Genomic DNA, 15,642 nt, shown 5'->3' with positions numbered 1-15,642 from the left:
CAAACCTCAAAGGAGATTTGAGGTTTGGGCAAAGATCTGAGCCAATTCTTATTTTATCTGATCTCTCTCCCTAATGGCAATAAGAGTCCATTATATGTTTTCAACATGCTTGTAAACTGGTGGCTGAATATGAACTGAGAGTAAGGACTGTCCAGTGTTTAGGGCACTAGTTTGGGACTTGAGAGACCTAGGCTCAATTTCCTGTGTGACCTGTTCCTTTATTCCCTCTCTGACCAACAGGGAAAATTGCATTTGCCTGCCTCACAGGGGCAGTATGAGGATCACTACCTTAAAGATAGTGAGGTGCTCAGATACTACGGTATTGGGGGAGGGATATATGTACGACAGATAAATAGAATATAAATACTGATGAGCTTTAGTTAGATTTTCCCCTCTGTGAATTTATCACAGAGATGTGCCTCTGACTTTAAATCCCCCACAAAATTTAGGGGTGTTTGGCACCAATCTTTTACTTCAGGCCCATATCTAATTGATTATATTGTAACTAAGAGAAAAACTAAAATTCCCTTCCAGGCATAAAATGTGTTTTGATTTATGGTTAATGAAACTTTCTCATTACTCAGATTACTCTTTAATAGTGTGGTTGGATTTATTCTGGTATAGGGTTATCACACACATGTGCCCCATTGGTCTACATCTCAACCGTCAGGGTGAGGTTTTTTTTGGCAGGGTGGGAAGCAATGCCATTTCTTCTTCTTTTTATTTAAGCAGCGATTGGCAAACTTGCAGCATTTTTAATGGTTTATTCTCAGAGAAAAACTTATTACAATTGGAGAAAAGTAATCTTATAATCTTTGTGCTGGTTATGTATATTTCAAAAGCCCTCAAACTACCAAAATTGTCTTTTCTCTTTCCATTCCCTTCAACTTGCCAAATATCCCCTCAGACTCATAGTTTGTCTCTCTCTCCATGCCTCAGCGCACGTCTTCAGGAATGGACTGGAACAAAATGCAGTTGCTGATTGTTTCAGAAAGCGGCTATGAGGTATCAGTTACATGCTGAATAAATTTTAGCAACGCTTCATTTTAGTTGCTGAATGGATTTAGTAGCACCTCTTGCCAGAACGAGTAATAGCTGAGTCTCAAGAGCTTCAGTTTAATTCAGCTAAGCATCCTAAAGTTCAGATATACATCTGGGGGCCATTGAAACCATAGGGAGTCTTTCCACTGACTTCAGTGAGCTTTGGAATAAGTCTCCGAGGCTTTAGCAAACCACCAAACCTTTGTAGGTCTTTCTTTCCTTCTTGGCTCCTCATGAATCTTCTGTTTCCAGCCTCTCTCAGCCCCCAGATGCAAACCCAGGCGCCCTTCACTATTGAACCCCAGTCTTTACTTTATAAATGAGTGAATCCCAAAAACCCATACTCAGTTTCAAAGTACTTAGGTTGAAAATGAATTTGTTGGGCTCATCCTAACTCCTACTGGTTACCCATTTATCTTACATAACACATTGAGTACTCTTTGCTTAACAAAGGCTCAGGACTGGTGTACCAGGGTGAAATTGGTGTGGGTCAGCAGAACAGAGTGGATTGTTTGCCTAGCACCTACCAGCCTCCATTAGCTTCTCACTTTCATACTCATTTAATTCACACAAAAATGTTATTAAAATATAGCATAAACACATGAAGCTGAAATGAAATTAATTTAGAACAACCTTGTAAGATGAAATTTGCTGCAAATCAAAGTTGTAACTGGTATATCCTTAGCAACAGAGTCTACATAACCTCAAGGAATTGCTTTACTATTTTCTTTCCACTCCTATGATAGTTATTTCCTTGAACTAATTACTAGAAAACAGGACTTATGTACTCAACAGCATCATTTTGCTTTGGTTTTGTTACTTTATGAGAAAATACTATAGAATCCTATAGAATTATTAAACCAGTAAGGTTCTATAGAAATGTAAGGGCATTCTATAGAGATCTCTCCAACGGCCATTCAGAATTAAACAGAAAATGGATGTCCTTTCCTGTAGGTTTCTGAATCATCTGATAGAACACTAGAGCAAGCATAGAATCAGATTCTGTAGAAAATTCTACAGATAATTATTTCCCAGGCATCAGCCTGGTGGGTCTTGCCCACATGCTCAAGGTCTAACTGATGGCCATATTTGGGGTCAGGAAGGAATTTTCCCTCGGGTCAGATTGGCGGAGACCCTGGGGATTTTTCTGCTTTCCCCTGCAACATGGGGCACTTGTAGGGTTAAACTAGTGTAAATGGTGAATTCTCTGTAACGTGAAGTCTCTAACCCATGATGTGAGGACTTTAGTAACTCAGCCAGAGGTTATGGGTCTATTTCAGGAGTGGATGGGTGAGGTTCTGTGTCCTGCAATGTGTAGGAAGTCAGACTAGATGATCACGATGGTCCCTTCTGACCTTAAAACTTATGAATATGATCCCCAAACCCTATGTGAAGTTATAGATCTTTTTCAATGAATGTTTGGACACAGTTTCTCTCTTATATCTGCCCCACCCCATGTCCAGGGGTGTTTCACATTCCCAACAAAATGCCAGAAAGTCCAAGAAGTAGGACTTTGATATTGATTTTACATGGAAGCTGTTTACCTTTTAATGTGGTGGGTGGCAGTATAATACCATAGATCGGGGTGGCCAAACCACAGCGCGTGAACCGCATGCGGCTCTTTTACAGTTAAAGTGCGGCTCGTGGAGCCCCCATTCTCCACCTACCAAACTGGGGGTGGGAGCTTGGGACTCCTGCCCTGCAGCAGGCAGGGTGATGGGGGTAGGGGCTTCTGCCAGAGACGGCTGGTGCCTGCTGAGAGAGGGGGGCTACAGTGTAAAGGTTCCCCCTCACAGCTTGAGTCATGTCCCCCCTTTTACAGTCAGCAGCCCCTCCCTGCAGCTCTCAAGTGTTAGCTCTGTGTGGAGAGGCAGCAGCAGAGAGCTGGAAGCTGCAGGTAGGGGCTGCTGCTTTAGCTCTGCCGGGAGAGGCAGCAGCAATAGCAGTGGCTCTCCCTGCAGCTCTGAGCTGTTTTCTGCTGCCTCTCCCCATGGCAGCAGCTGTGCAGGGAGAGGGCCAAATGACACCATGTGACCAGGTGGGGACAACAAATGCTGGCAAATATCTGGGCGGGGATATGACCCACGTGCCCCCCCACGCATCACCTCTGGCCTCTGTCCAGTGGGGAGGGGAGTCTTGGGCACAGGTGCCAACTCCCTGGGTGCTCTGGGACTCAAGCACCCACTGAAAAAAAATAAGGGGTGCTCAGAACCCAAGAGCCATCAGTAGGTGGCAGGAGCACATACATGGTGCACAGTGAAACCAGAAGGCAGAAAGCACCCACCGGCAAAAACAAAAGACAGCACTTGTGGTCTTGGGGCTTCAGCGCCGCATGGCATGCCTCCAGTGGGGCTGAAACCCTGAGACCCTCCTTCCCTGCAGGGCTGAAGCCCCGAGCCCTGGCAGGCACCTCCCATTGGGCTGAAGCTCCTTGCCCCACCATCCCGCCTCACGGCAGAAGCCCCTAGCCACACCACCTCACCATGCGGCTGAAGCCCCAAACCCCAGTAGGTACACCCCGGCTCTTGATGGGCTTCAGAAGATTGTTGTATGCAACTCGGAGGGTCAGTAAGTTTGGCCACCCCTGCCATAGATAGATAACTTAAATTTGAATAATGAATATTGAATAATGAATAATTCAGAGAGAACTAACAACATAGATCTGGAGCTCTCTCTCTCTCTTGCAGTCATTTGATTTCCTTTCCTCTGTCTCTGAACTACTGTCTATGTCTCAACAGCCTCATCCTCTCTCTAGGATGAATTTACAAAATGTGCAATACTTAGAGGGACAATCACTTCCCTAGTCCCATGCAGTTAAACTATAAACACTTCCAACAAGTGATCAGACTCGTTAACATATATTCAGCTTTTAGTGGTTTGTATTTCCTCAGGGTATTAGATAGCAAATTAGCAGAATTGCATTTGTCTTTCATTCCTTTAAAACTCTATCCTGATTCTTTGCTTTATCAATCATTTATTTGCTATTTTATTCTCATTTAGGATGTGCATTGCCAATAGAAATGGGACAGAACTAAAACCTAGGTCCAAGCAGTGGTATAACCCATGTAACCCTTCTGCCCATCTAAGTTGGCAGCAACAAGGGCCGGGTTCTATATCTAGGGGTTCCGTTTCAATAACGCAATGCAAAACCGGCTCGAGCCCCCACCCAGTGACCTGGGACAATTACATACCACCCCCTGGGTGCCTCTAAGAGGCAATACTTCCCCTCTCGCAAGCACGGAGTCTGAGTGTAGCAGAAAATGTTTAATAACATGAGGTAAACGACATCAGCATTAAATTGGAAAAAACACCACAAACAGGATTCATAACACAAACCATGAGCAAAAACCCACCCCAGCAAATTGGGCTGTGTCCTTTCCCTTTGGTTCTTGAATCCAGCAACCCAAAAATCACCCAGAGTCCCCAAAGTCCAACACCCCCAAAGTCTCTTGGGTCCAGCAACCCCCCAAAGTCCCAAAAGTCCAACAAATCCCAAAGTCTCTGTCCCTGGTCAGTGCAGCCCCAGAGTAAAAGGGGGGGGCACGCAGGGTGTTAAGGGGCACCTTACATGATCCGAGGCCGGCCGGCCGTCTCTCCGTGGGGTTCTGCCGCAGCCTTCACCACGAGCCAGTCCACTTCCTGCCGTCCCACGAACTGCTCCGCTCTACAAGCTGCTCCGCACCGCTCACCGACCTGTGAGCCGCTCCAGCCGTCCCCGCAAACAGCTCCGCTCGCCGTTCCTTGGGCCACTCCAACCGGCCCCGCAAGGCTCCGCACCGCTCGCTGCTCCTCCAGTCATCCCCACAAATTGCTCCGCCAGCTGCTTAGCAATATAGCTTCAGGCTCCCCCACTAGTTAACACAGCACTCAGTGATCTCAGCTCTTAATAACTTTAGCTCTTTTGTGATTTCAGCTCATAGTAGGGGAGCCCCAGTGCAGGTGCACCATTGGCCCAAAGTGAATTCAGCTCAGCAGCCTGTAACTAGACTCCTAATAGAATCAAAGTTAGTTCTGACATTCAAGAGAGATGTTTCAAACCCTCAGAGGGGACCCATACCATCAGGTACAAATACCTGTCCCCATCCTCTCTCCCTTCACTGGGTTTTGTAACCCATGCCCCTTGTCAAGCAAGTGCTACTTAGGTAATGGTGAAGGACTCACTCAGTCCTTCTGTCATACAACAGTTCCACTGGCCTTGATTCACAGAATCAGGGTAACAAAACTTTATTCTTCCTGCCCCAATAACAGAGAAACTGGGGATCCCACACCAGCCAAAGTAACCACTTTCAGTTGCTGTTGTTTCATGCCAGGCGAGTGGGTGTGCCTATGCAAACAAGATCAGCCCCTGGAGTTCTTTTCCACACTCACCATAATTCACCACCAGATGTCAGGGTAGAGCTCATCCTGACTCTGCTTACACCCATATCCAATTCCAGCCATTGTAACTTTTTCCTATAATTCCCAGTGAGCTGCTTACTGAAGATGGTTTCCACAGAGGTTTATTACACTCTTACAATGTGTCTTTTCTGGAATTCATGCTCTGTTGCCAGATGTTAAATCTATAAGAGATGCCCTATTTATAGCCTTGGGGGGGGGTACCTGATTACCCATTGGCATGATATTGTGTTTGCTCCCTGCCGCTTATATAATTTGGCCTCCTTTATGAATTTATTAAAAGAAAGAACCGGAAAGCCCTTGAAAAATCTTCTAAGTGAAGAAAGCTGGGAAACGATTTTTTTCCATAAACATTTTGGAAGAAAGTGAAAAATTTAAATTTATTATTTTTTCTTTTTTATTCCACTTCTTCAAGAAAAACTCAAAAAAAATGGTGAGTTATTTTAGTGAAAATTTCATTTTAATCAAAGATCCATTTTCCATAGGAAAAAAAAAAGTTTCAGTGGAAAAGACTTTTCAGCACCTCTATAACCCTAACCCTAACCCTTGCACCCTCTTCCAGTATTAACCTCATTTAATGGACCTAACAGAGTTAACAGCATCCATTTCATCATGATACAGCTTTGAAGCCAGGCTTTAACAGAAATGTGCTTAAACTCTGCCAGGAAAGGGAGGTGGATTTGACCATGGAATGCCTGTAACACAGTCCACTATTCCTCCATGAACAAAGTCACATGCATTAGTATTAGTGCAACCAACACAATTTCGCTAGTATTTGAATTGGAAAAACAAAAAAAAAGTACCGAAACACTCACAAACCAAGCTCCACCCACTTGAGATGCCACACACCTTAGATCTTTATACATATGATTATCCCTCTTCTAATGTAATGTTAATTATGAAGAATAATTATGACAATTGAAATCTCACTGATGATCAAAGGATGTATCACATTTGCATTATCATAATTATTCTTCAGATTTAAACACTACATTTAAATGAATGAATGCGGCATTTTGTGCAGCCACAGTTTTGTTTCAAGCTGTCTGTAGACCCAGGTAGACATCACTGTATTGGATATATTCAGTTCACATTTTTAAGATGATCTTTATAAGGGATAGAAACATTTAAAAAAAAAAAAGCCTGTATTTGGAAGTGGTTTCATTAGTATGGTTAGACAGATTCAAAATAGGCTTAGCTTCCTGCTAATGCAGACAAGGTATCTGAACTAGTAGTATTTACTGGGCTGTGATCTATTATCTGACTGACTATCTTTATATGTGCATAAAAGTAATTAGTGTTGGACATTGCCATCATCAACTGAAAGAATCTTGGAAAACTTGACAGTAGAGAAAGGGTTTTAGGAGAGAGATGTCCCCACACTTCAATATCTTAAATGATAGACTGTATATTAAACAAATGCAGAATTTTTATATGGAGATATACCTATCTCATAGAGCTGGAAGGGACCCTGAAAGGTCATTGAGTCCAGCCCCCTGTCTTCACTAGCAGGACCAAGTACTGATTTTGCCCCAGATCCCTAAGCGGCCCCCTCAAGGATTGAACTCACAACCCTCGGTTTAGCAGGCCAATGCTCAAACCACTGAGCTATCCCTCCAATTAATATATCAAGATATACAATAAAAACTCAGGCTATATGTATTCTGTAAACAGTCATCATGCCTACTACAAACTAGATTTTTTCTAATTACTACAGGAAAAATTACAGGTCCTTTACTCACACTCGTCAGCAACCCCTCAAGGTCAAGGATGATCTCTTTCACAGGTTTTATTTTCATTCGGTCCTTTGGTGACTGAGGAGTCTGATCCTGAGCCCCAGGCTTGTTGGCAGACATTGCAGGTGGTGTTGGAAGACAGGGTTGGGCCACGATTGCTGTGTAACAGTTCTTTCCTTTCCGGCACTTTTCTGTGACCAGGGCAAGGCAATTTTCCTCAAAAGTGGACACGCCGTCTCTGACAAGTTTTCGCCAGTTATCCCTATCTTGGGCTGCTGTCTCCCAGTGTTGTGCCGATGCCACATCTCTTGATGTTTATCTTGAGGGTGTCTTTAAAGTGTCTCTTTCGGCTTCTCCATTTCCTTTCTCCTTTGGTGAGTTGGGCGTACAGCAGTTGTTTCAGTAAGTGTACATCAGGCACGCACACACAGTACCCGCTCCACCTCAGCTAGTGCTGGATACAGGGCCGGCTTTAGCATGTGCAGGGCCCCACACCAGGACGTGAATTGTCTCGTGCCCCCCCGCCCCAACTCCGCCCCGGCCCCGCCCTGACTCCGCCCCTCCCTGCCCCATTGGATCCCTCCCCAAATCCCCGCCCTGGGCCCGCCTCTTCCCCAGCACATCGCATTCCTCCTCCTCACCCCTCCCTCCCAGGCTTGCGCTAATCAGCTGTATGGTGGCACAAGTGCTGGAGGGAGGGGGGAAAAGCAGGACGCGGCTTTTTTTTTTTTTTTTCACTCCGCCGACAGCCCCGGATGTTGCGGGGCCCTCTTAGGCGCGGGGCCCTATTCCAGGGAATCGGCCGAATCAGCTTAAAGCCGGCCCTGGCTGGATATTCAGGGCCTCAACACTGAAGAAGTTGGCCTCTGTGAGGACACTGACATTAGTGCAATGATCCTCCCACTAAGTTGAGGATCTTCTGAAGAAAGTGCTGGTGCTGGCATTCCAGTTTTTTCAGGTGTTTTCTATAGGTCACCCAAGTCTCACAGCTGTAGAGGACAGTTGGGATTACCACCACTTTATAAACTAAAAATCATGTACATGTTCTGATGTTGTGATTGTTGAACACCCAGCGAGACAGTCTGCCAAAGGCAAGGCTGGCACAGCGAATTCGGTGCTGAATCTCGACATCTGTGTCTGCCCTCTGTGAGAGATGGCTGCCAAGATAGGCAAAGTATATTAAATTTTCCAGTTCTTCTTTGTCGATGTATATCTTCCTTGCTCACTGGCTGGTGGAGAACTTTTGTTTTGCCGGTGTTCAGAGTTAGCCGTAGGCTTTTGTAAGCTTCAGAGAAGCAATTAAGGGCTGTTTGTAGAGCCTCCTTTGAGTGTGCAACTACAGCACAATCATCTGCCTACTGGAGTTTGGTTATTGTTGCCGATATTACTTTAGTTCAGGAATGGAGACAAGAAAGCTTGAAGAGGTTGCTGTCAATCCGATATTGGATGCCAATGCCCTGTGGTAGATGGTCTTGGGTGAATGTTTTCATAGCTGCTAAGAAAATGGAGAAAAGGGTGGGTGCCAGTACACAACCTTGTTTTACACCAGTTCAGATGACAAAGGGCTCAGAGGTAGAGCCACTGCACAGGATGGAGGCAGTCATCTGGTTGTGGAGGTGTCTTACAATGGTAATAAATTTGCTTGGGAAGCCAAACTTTGACATGATTTTCCACAGAGCCTCATGGTTGACAGAGTCGAAGGCTTTGGTCAGATCGATAAAGGCCATATACAGCTCCTGGTGTTGTCCTTGACATTTTTCCTGGATGCGGAAATCATGTTGGTTGTGCCTTGTGATGATCTGAAGCCGCACTGGGACTCTGGAAGTACTTACTCTGCAAGAGGGAGCAGGCGATTCAGTAATATTCTAGCAAGAATCTTCCGGCGATGGAGAGTAGGGCAATGCCTCACTAGTTGCCACAGTTGGCCCTGTCTCCCTTTTTGAAAATGGTGACAATGGTAGCTTTACTTAAGTCAGCAGGGATTTCTTCGGTGCACCAGATTTTGAGGAGCAGCAAGTGAAGCTTGTTAGTCAGTGTTTCTCCCCCCACCACTTTCAGTACTTCAGCTGGTATGCCATCAGGACCTGGTGCTTTATTGTTCTTCATCTGTTTAATTGCTTTGCAGACCTCCTCAAGTGTTGGTGGGTTGGCAAGAGTTTCCCAGATTGGGTGCTGAGGGATGGAGTCGATGGCGTCGTCAGTCACAGTCGATTCTTGATTTAGAAGCTTTTGGTAGCGTTACTTCCAGCGCTCTTTGATGGATTCGTTATCTTTAAGAAGGGTGCTACCATCTTCAGATCTCAGAGGTGTGAGGCCACATGAGCTTGGTCTATCCAGGGTCTTTATCTCGCAAAAAAAGCTCCACATACCATGTCTGTCAGCGAATGTTTGGATTTCTCTTGCTTTGTCCTCCCACCATTTGTTTCTGATTTCTCGGATCCTCCTTTGAACTTCAGCTTGGAGCTGATGGAAAGAGCTCTGCATCTGACTGGATAGTGGTTGGTTTTGCCAATTGCAGAAAGCTTTTCTTTTCTGGTCCAAAAGGGCTGTAATCTCAATGATGTTGTTGCCTTCTCCTTGGACTGCCACCTTGACATGGTGGAGAAGCTTGTGTATACTTAAGACCCTAAGAGTGATGCCGTCTGGAGTACAGTACTCCTGGTAGGGTCACCCATGGTGGTAAGGTCCAAGGCGAGGTACCAGACAAAGTGCAGCCCAGCACAACACAACCCAGTATAAGACCTCAATGGTAGAACAGGCGGATGAAGCAGGATCACCTCTCAATGGCTTTACTCATGCTGAGTAGTGCCTGAATCCACAAATAGTCCCACTGACTTCCATAGGAGTAACAATAGTGTAAACTGCCTTTCAGTGTGAGTAAAGATATCATCATCTGGTCCTATTTAATCTGGTACTAAATATACTTAGTCAGAAAAAGAGAAAATGCAGGGTTGACAGTGCTGTCAACTCAGATCTGCTTTTTTTTTTTAGTCTGGAGAATGAAGTATTCATTTGTTTGTTTTTCAATAACTGACTTGTGGTACTGGGAGACTTGTGTCTCAAGTAACTAATATTTGCTCTAAGATCACGGCATTTCTGGCATGTGCATGATAAAATAAATCTCTTTTATTTGGAGGAACTCCTTGAAAAACAATATTCAGATTTATTTTTTACTGTTGAAGACAGCTGTCACTCGCCGCGCCCCCGTCTCAGGGGTACTCAAGGCTGGAAGGTCTTCTTTCAAATTTATTTTAGGATTCTACATTTGTTGCTCATATGTTATACATTTGCTGACTCTATGGAAATATGCTATGCAAGCCCCAGCGACTATACAGTTTTGAACAGCCATGGAGCTGTAATTCCAAACATATTAAAAGATTACAATAATTGCACTGTTTAATTATACACGCTTTCCACAACAAACATAGCAGCCTGCTAATATATGAAAAGAAAATTAAGTGACAACCAAGTCTACAAAATCTGGTCTTTCACTGCTCATTGTGAAATGTTTTTCTCTACGCTTTAGATTGTGGTAATGATCTTGCAGCCCTGATGGCATCTTGGCTGTGGGAGGACTGCAAAGATTGGACCAAATAAATGGAATCTTATTCATTTCTCTTGAAATTGTTGACTTTTGATTGTAGCAATGTAATACGATTAAAGGTAGCCATGGGTGAAATCTAAGCTGAAAAGGCTTGAAGGCTTTGCATAAGTGCTCAAAGGTTGAGATGCATGTTCAAAGTTTATTCAGACTGCCATGTATTTTTTGGTCGCAGTGAAATTGTTTCCTATGTACCTCACCTTTGAATGAGGAAGAGCCCAGTGTTTGTGCAGAGACAGCAGACTTTATGCTGTCAGAGTTGCTATAGACAGTTATAGAGGAGAGACAAACACACTGTGCTCTCTCAAGGAGGCTTGATGGTCAAATTTTATAGTAAGGGTACATTTATAAATCGTTTAAAACAAATAGATTTCAATGAATGGTTAATCAATTGTTACTGAGTCCAACAGATCAATAAGTTGCTTATAACCATTGCTTAAAACCACTTCTTATATACTTATATGGATATGCTTATAGCCATCTAACACATGGTGCCCATGTGTGCAGTAGGCTTCTACACCCATTAATTATGTATTAACTGTTTATACGCAATTTATAAAGGGAACATTATAATAAAGTGTGACCATTTTTACTTGTGTTATTTCTTCTTGTTTTACTTAATCTGAAATAAAAAGGAATTTGAGAATGAGAAAATTTCCATTTTGCTCATAGGAAAAAAAAACTTTGATACAAGTTATCTGAGCTTCTTGCTACAGATAGGAACTACGAATATCATGAGAACAGGTTTTCCCATGAGATTTCAGTCCTGTCTTCAGTCCGAAGCTATTATGACAACAGCATTTCATTTTAGGTGTCTCAATGCTTCATCTTTGGCTTGAACCTGGAAGCGCAAAAACTTGCAAATATTAAAACATGTGGGGTTGGGAGGAAAGACCATAAAATCTAGTTGCAAAAAAAGAGTAAAGCTCTGATGTGGTTCAAGTTTTGGGTGAAGACCATCTGGATCTTATTTTACCCAAACATCCCTGTATACTATGTGTCACTGAGAACAGCAAATTATTCGCACAGAACTAGAGATTGGCTCGGCTAAAACTCTGGATGTGAAAACTGTATTTTGGAGATACTGGGTTTGAGATCCAAAGTTCATGGCTGGTGCCATTCTATAATGAGCAGAACAAACCCCCCACACTAACACTTAAGGAGAGATTTACTCAGCTTCTATGACAAACTCCCATTAACTTGAATTGGGCAAGGTTAGGCCAATGCTGAGCACTGCTGAAAATCCCACCTTTGAACTTTGGGAGTATTTGGATACAAACAGCTGCCAATGTAAAATTTCAAGCCCATCTCTATACAAAACATACATACATTTCATCTTCCATTAAGATTTTGCCTTTCAACTTTAGCCGCAGCAAGTCCATCTCCTATCCCATACTTTGGGGTTGAACATATCCAATAAATATAATTCTGTTCAGTTTCAGTCATGCTTATAGAATTTTGATCAAAGTTTCTGGCCTTAATGTTAGGAAAGCACTCAGAAAGGAAGTGGTTTCCCAAATATGAATAAATGTTGATTTAAAGATTTGGAGAAATCTAATTTAATTCAGCTTCTTTATCTTTCTTTCTTGTGCTGCCTGTTTCACCACTTTAAAAACATCTCACACTTCAGTTTTTTAGTAGAGTTGATTTCTAGTTTTGGAGAATACATAGATGGGGGGAAAGAGAAGCAGAATAGAAGTGTTTGCACCTTTTATTTGCTTTTATGCAAATATCTTAGAGTGAAGTTTTCATGGAAAGCGAGTCCTGGGCTCTTAACCAAGATTCATTTAATCAGAAAGCAAGATTCATTTAGAGAATTATTAACATTCATTTATGGCTGGAGCAGTTTAAAAAATATTAGGTCATCCAATCATGAACAGAAACAATACCATATGGGCAAGTTAACCAGTTACATGGTACTGATATTAAATAATCAGAGGGCTGCTCACAGAAAAAATATACAACCAGTAGATCCTGATTCAGCAAGGTACTTAACCATTTTAAGCATGTGATTAAGAATCCCACTAACAGTGGTGTGATTAAAGTTAGGCACATGCTTAAGTAGCTTGCTGAAGCAGGGCCACAGAGTGTAATTTGTTTGTACAAAAGATTCATCACTCTCAATTTTTTTGATGGAAGTCATCAAGGCAGACTGCTTGTGGACAATGAATAGGGGGAAAAGGCTAATTTCAGAAAATTGTTTATTATGAATTGTCCACCCAGCTCTCGCAGAAGAAGTGCCTAGGAGACGGACTCTGTCAGGGTAAACATACTGTGGAATCTCAGAATTTATTGTTGAAAGGGTTTTGACAGTGAACTGTTAAGTATGTACCAGATTTTACCTCTGTGGTCCTTGACAATGGAAGCCCAGAAGTTCATTTGGAATAAATAGGTTTGTATTCAGGTCCCCAAATATTCCTTTCACATTTTCTCGTCTTGTCCCACAGTAGGCACACACTCATTTTCTGGAGGCCTTTTTCGTGTCACCAAATGATCAATCTTCCTTTCACGTTAATTTAATATTTCCCATGTCTTTTCCAATTTTCCCACTGCTATAAAACCACCCTATCTTTCAAGTGGACTCCAAGCAAAACAGCTGTTTTGAACATATTCATAGGAAATTATATTTCTCCAGAATAGGAATCATGTGTGTAGGCTGTCAGCTGCAGAAACGGCTCTTACACATGTGCCCTTTACTCCCCCACTTCCCTGATAACATTAATGAATCTTGGACTGCCTGCCAACAGTTAAAATTTAGGACTATTATCAGCAGCTAAATTAAACTGTCCTTCACCATGTATTACTCCCCCACGTTAGTGCTGTTCTGCTCTGCATTCAGAAGAAGGTGGCAAATGTATTCCTTGGATAGTTCTAATTTGCTTCTCATTTTCTGTAGCTGCTCTTTTTGTCACTCTCATTCCATAACAATTCCCCCACTCCATCCTTCTCTGATAGAGAGCTGTGTTTAACATCTGGAAAAGTTCCACAGACCACTTCCTGATCCTACAGACTCAGATATAATAATAATGAAACATTTATGTATATATTGCTCCCGTCTTTAAGACACTTGGGGCACTGTGCAACTGAATAAAAATAAATGCCATGCAATCAAAACAAATAGAATAAAAACCATAATAAATATAGGAAATAAAATGCAAACAAATTTGCAGGTGTATGGAGTCAGGGTCCCCAAGGAATGTGTGTATTTGGAGTCAAGGTTTTGCTTCAGCTCATGGCAGTTTCTGAGCCATTGCTAATTGAACTGGTGTAATTACACGAGTTTATGCACAAATTGTTCAGACCTCTGTTCAGCCGGGCACATAATCATAGAATCATAGAATATCACGGTTGGAAGGGACCTCAGGAGGTCATCTAGTCCAACCCCTTGCTCAAAGCAGGACCAATTCCCAACTAAATCATCCCAGCCAGGGCTTTGTCAAGCCTGACCTTAAAAACCTCTAAGGAAGGATATTCCACCACCTCCCTAGGTAACCCATTCCAGTGCTTCACCACCCTCCTAGTGAAAAAGCTTTTCCTAATATCCAACCTAAACCTCCCCAACTACAACTTGAGACCATTGCTTCTTGTTCTGTCATCAGGAACCACAGAGAACAGTCTAGATCCATCCTCTTTGGAACCCCCCTTCAGGTAATTGAAAGCAGCTATCAGATCCCCCCTCATTCTTCTCTTCTACAGACTAAACAACCCCAGTTCCCTCAGCCTCTCTTCATAACTCATGTGCTACAGCCCCCTAATCATTTTTGTTGCCCTCCGCTGGACTCTTTCCAATTTTTCCACATCCTTCTTGTAGTGTGGGGCCCAAAACTGGACACAGTACTCCAGGTGAGGCCTCACCAATGTCAAATAGAGGGGAACGATCTCGTCCCTCGATATGCTGGCAATGCCCCTACTTATACAGCCCAAAATGCCATTAGCCTTCTTGGCAACAAGGGCACACTGTTGACTCATATCCAGGTTCTCGTCCACTGTAACCCCTAGGTCCTTTTCTGCAGAACTGCTTCCTAGCCATTCGGTCCCTAGTCTGTAACAGTGCATGGGATTCTTCCGTCCTAAGTGCAGGACTCTGCACTTGTCCTTGTTGAACCTCATCAGGTTTCTTTTGGCCCAATCCTCTAATTTGTCTAGGTCCCTCTGTATCCTATCCCTACCCTCCAGCGTATCTACCACTCCTCACAGTTTAGTGTCATCTGCAAACTTGCTAAGAGTGCAGTCCACGCCATCCTCCAGATCATTAATGAAGATATTGAACAAAACCGGCCCCAGGACCGACCCCTGGGGCACTCCACTTGAAACCGGCTGCCAACTAGACATGGAGCAGTTGATCACTACCCATTGAGCCCGACGATCTAGCCAGCTTTCTATCCACCTCATAGTCCATTCATCCAGCCCATTCTTCTTTAACTTGGTGGCAAGAATACTATGGGAGACCGTATCAAAAGCTTTGCTAAAGTCAAGGAATAACACATCCACTGCTTTCCCCTCATCCACAGAGCCAGTTATCTCCTCATAGAAGGCAATTAGGTTAGTCAGGCATGACTTGCCCTTGGTGAATCCATGCTGACTGTTCCTGATCACTTTCCTCTCCTCTAAGTGCTTCAGAATTGATTCCTTGAGGACCTGCTCCATGATTTTTCCAGGGACTGAGGTGAGGCTGACTGGCCTGTAGTTCCCCGGATCCTCCTCCTTCCTTTTTTAAAGATGGGCACTACATTAGCCTTTTTCCAGTCATCCAGGACCTCCCACGATCGCCATGAGTTTTCAAAGATAATGGCCAATGGCTCTGCAATGACATCCGCCAACTCCTTTAGCACCCTCGGATGCAGCGCATCCGGCCGCATGGACTTGTGC

Source organism: Emys orbicularis, chromosome 1 (assembly GCF_028017835.1).
Source record: "Emys orbicularis isolate rEmyOrb1 chromosome 1, rEmyOrb1.hap1, whole genome shotgun sequence".
Lineage (NCBI taxonomy): Eukaryota > Metazoa > Chordata > Testudines > Emydidae > Emys > Emys orbicularis.
The sequence above is the reverse complement of the archived record's forward strand: the minus strand, read 5'-3'. Positions refer to the sequence as shown.